Genomic DNA, 4,419 nt, shown 5'->3' on the forward strand with positions numbered 1-4,419 from the left:
TTTTTTTTTTTTTTTTTTTTTTTGAGGCAGGGTCTCATTCTGTTGCCCAGGCTGGAGTGCAGTGGCGTGATCTCAGCTCACTGCAACCTCTGCTTCCCAGGTTCAAACAACTCTCCCACCTCGCCCCTCAAGTAGCTGGAACTGCAGATGTGTGCCACCATGCCCAGCTAATTTTTGTATCTTTTGTAGAGACATGGTTTCACCATGTTGCCCACGCTGGTCTTGAACTCGTGAGCTCAAGCGATCCACCTGCCTTGGCCTCCCAAAGTGCTAGGATGACAGACGTGAACCACCACCTCTGGTCAAAGGAACATTTTTAAAAGTGATAATATTAGGCATTCAAGTTTCCAGGTGGATTAAAAAATAAGCAATTCAAATTTGTTTGCTATGAAAACAATATTTATTTGATATACAATAGTCCTTCTCTATCCACAGGAGATATATTCCAAGACCCTCAATGGATGCCTGAAACCCTGGATAGTACCAAACCCTAAATATACTTTACTGTAAAGAAGGCTTTAATTTCTCTATTTTTGCTTCTGTTGCCTATGCTTTTGGGGTCATATCTGCAAAATCACTGCCTAGACCAATGCCAGGGAGCTTTCTTGTTTTCTTTTAGTACTTTTACATTTATAATTTTAGATCTTATATTTAACTCTTTAATTCATTTTGAGCTGATTTTTCTATGTGATGTGAAATAAGAGTCTAATTCAATCTTCTGCATGTAGATATCCAGTTTTCCTAACTACATTTATTGAAGAGACTGTCCTTTCCCCACTGTGTGTTCTTGGCAATTTTGTCAAAAATCAGTTGACTGTAAATGCACGAATTTAGTTCTCAGCTCTCTATTCTGTTCCATTTGTCTATGTGTCTGCTTTTATGACAGTATCATGCGGTTTAAATTACTATAGGTTTAGAGTATTTTTTAAAGTGTGGTAGCCTGATGCCTCTCACTTGGTTCTTTTGGCTCAAGGTTGCTTTGGCTATGCAGGGTCTTCTGTGGTTCCATACAAATTTTAGGAGAGTTTTTTTTTCTATTTCTGTGAAGAATGTCATTGGTATTTTGATTGGAATTGCATCGAGTCTGCACATCACTTTGGTAGTATGAACATTTTCATACTATTAGTTCTTCAAAACCATGAACACAGGATATATTTCTATTATTTTTGTCTTCTTTGATTTCATTTATCAATATTTATAGTTTCTTTGTATAGGTCTGTCACATCCTTGGTTAAATTTATTGCTGTTTTATATATTTATGGCTATTGTTAATGGAATTGTGTTCTTAATTTTGTGGGGATAGTTTCTTGTTAGTGTACAAAATGCTACTGGAATTTTTTAATGTTGATTTTGTATCCTGCACGTTTACTAAACTGGATTATTCTAATAATTTTTTGGTAGAATATTTATGGTTCATATGTATATATATATATATATATATATGAATATATCATCTGCAAACAGGCACAATTGAAACTTTTCTTTCTATTTTGAATGCTTATTATTTATTTTCCTTGCATAATTGCTCTTGCTGAAACTTCCATTACTATACTGGATAGAAATGGTAAGAGTGGGCATCCTTTTCTTGTTCTGATCTTAAAGGAACCAATTCGTTTTTATCTGTGATTTTTAGGTTTTTGAAAATTACTGTTTTAAACAGAACTTTACTGGCACTCATGTACTGCAAATGACTGATTTAAATGGGCAATAAGATGACAATAAAGAATAAAATACTTTGGCCATCCTTTCTAATGTGCCACTGATTAAATAATACTGCATTTTAAAAAAGTGATTGAAGTATCCAGGTATAATTGCATTTATTTACTCTCATCATGATCCTACACTATCTTCAATTGTTTATTCATTAATCTTTTTAAAAACGCTGTGGATTTATGTCTACAAGTATTGAGTTTTTTATTTTTTTAATTATACTTTAAGTTTTGAGATACATATACAGAAAGTACACGTTCGTTACATAAGTACACACGTTCCATGGTGGTTTGCGGCACCCATCAACCTATCATCTACGTTAGGTATTTCTCATAATGCTATTCCTCCCCTAGCCCCCCCCCCCCAGACAGGCCCTGGTATGTGATGTTCCCCTCCTTGTGTCCATGTGTTCTTATTGTTCAACTCCTACTTATGAGTGAGAATATGCAGTGTTTGGGTCTCTGTTCCTGTGTTACTTTGCTAAGAATGATGGTTTCCAGCTTCATCCATGTCCCTGCAAAGGATATGAATGCATCCTTTTTTATGGCTGCATAGTATTCCATGGTGGATATGTGCCACATTTTCTTTATCCAGTCTGACATTGATGGGCATTTGGGTTGGTTCCAAGTCTTTGCTATTGTGAATAGTGCTGCAATAAACATATGTGTGCATGTGCCTTTGTAGTAGAATGGTTTATAATCCTTTGAATACATACCCAGTAATGGGATTACTGGGTCAAATGGTATTTCTGGTTCTCGATGCTTGAGAAATTGCCACACTGTCTTCCACAAGGTTGGACTAATTTACACTCCCACCAAAAGAGTAAAAGCATTCCTATTTCTCCACATCCTCTCCAGCATCTGTTGTTTCCTGGCTTTTTAATGATCTCCATTCTAACTGGAGTGAGATGGTATCTCATTGTTTTGATTTGTCTTTCTCTAATGACCAGTGATGATGAGCATTTATTCATATATTTATTGGCCTCATAAATGTCTTCTTTTGAGAAGTGTCTGTTCATATCCTTTGCACACTTTTTGATGGGGTTGTTTTTTTCTTGTAAATTTGTTTAAGTTTGTAGATTCTGGATATTAGCCCTTTGTCAGATAGATAGATTGCAAAAATTTTCTCCCAGTCTGCAGATTTCCTGTTCACTTTGATGATAGTTTATTTTGCTTTGCAGAAGTTCTTTAGTTTAATTAGATTCCATTTGTCAATTTTGGCTTTTGTTGCTGTTGCTTTTGGTGTTTTAGTCATGAAGCCTTTGCCCATACCTATGTCCTGAATGGTATTGCCTCAGTTTTCTTCTAGGGTTTTGATGGTATTAGGTCTTACGTTTAAGTCTTTAATGGATCTTGAGTTAGTTTTTGTATAAAGTGTAAGGAAGGGATCCAGTTTCTGTTTTCTGCATATGGTTAGCCAGTTTTCCTAACACCATTTATTAAATAGGGAATCCTTTCCCCATTGCTTGTTTCTGTCAGGCTTGTCAAAAATCAGATGGTTGTAAATGTGTGGCATTATTTCTGAGGCCTCTATTCTATTCCATTGGTCTGTATACCTGTTTTGATACCAGTACCATGCAGTTTTGATTACTGTGTCCTTGTAGTATAGTTTGAAATCAGGTAGCATGATGCCTGTGGCTTAGTTCTTTTTGCTTCAGATTGTCTTGGCTGTATGTGGTCTTTTTTGGTGCCATATGAAATTTAAAGTAGATATTTTCTAATTTTGTGAAGAAAGTCACTGGTAGCTTGATGGGGATAGCATTGAATCCATAAATTACTTTGGGCATTATGGCCGTTTTCACAATATTGATTCTTCCTATCCATGAGCATGGAAAGTTTTTCCATGTGTTTGTGTCCTCTCTTACTTCCTTGAGCAGTGGTTTGTAGTTCTCCTTGAAGAGGTCCTTTACATCACTTGTAAGTTGTATTCCTAGGTATTTTATTCTTTCTGTAGCAATTGTGAATGGTAGTTCACTCATGATTTGGATCTCTGTTTATCTGTTATTGGTGTGTAGGAATGCTTGTGATTTTTGCACATTAATTTTGTATCCTAAGACTCTGCTGAAGTTGCTTGTCAGCTTAAGGGGATTTTTGGCTGAGACAATTGGGTTTCTTAAATATACAATCATGTCATCTGCAAACAGAGATAATTTGACTTCCTCTCTTTCTATTTGAATATGCTTTATTTCTTTCTCTTGCCTTATTGCCCTGGCTAGAACTTCCAATACTATGTTGAATAGGAGTGGTGAGAGAGGGCACCCTTGTCTTGTGCCAGTTTTCAAAGGGAATGCTTACAGCTTTTGCACATTCAGTATGATATTGGCAGTGGGTTTGTCATAAATAGGTCTTATTATTTTGAGATATGTTCCATCAATACCTAGTTTACTGAGAGCTTTTAGCATAAAGGGGTGTTGAATTTTATCAAAGGCCTTTTCTGCATCTATTGAGATAATCATGTTGTTTTTGTCATTGGTTTTGTTTATGTGATTAATTACATTTATTGATTTGCATATGTTGAACTAGCCTTGCATCCCAGGGATGAAGCCGACTTGATGGTGGTGGATAAGGATTTGGTTTGCCACTATTTTATTGAGGATTTTCGCATTGATGTTCATCAGGGATACTGGCCTGAAATTTTTGTTGTTGTTGTTGTTGTTGTGTCTCTGCCAGGTTTTGGTATCAGGATGATGCTGGCCTCATAAAATGAGTT

This window comes from Hylobates moloch, unplaced genomic scaffold (assembly GCF_009828535.3).
Source record: "Hylobates moloch isolate HMO894 unplaced genomic scaffold, HMol_V3 SCAFFOLD_7, whole genome shotgun sequence".
NCBI lineage: Eukaryota > Metazoa > Chordata > Mammalia > Primates > Hylobatidae > Hylobates > Hylobates moloch.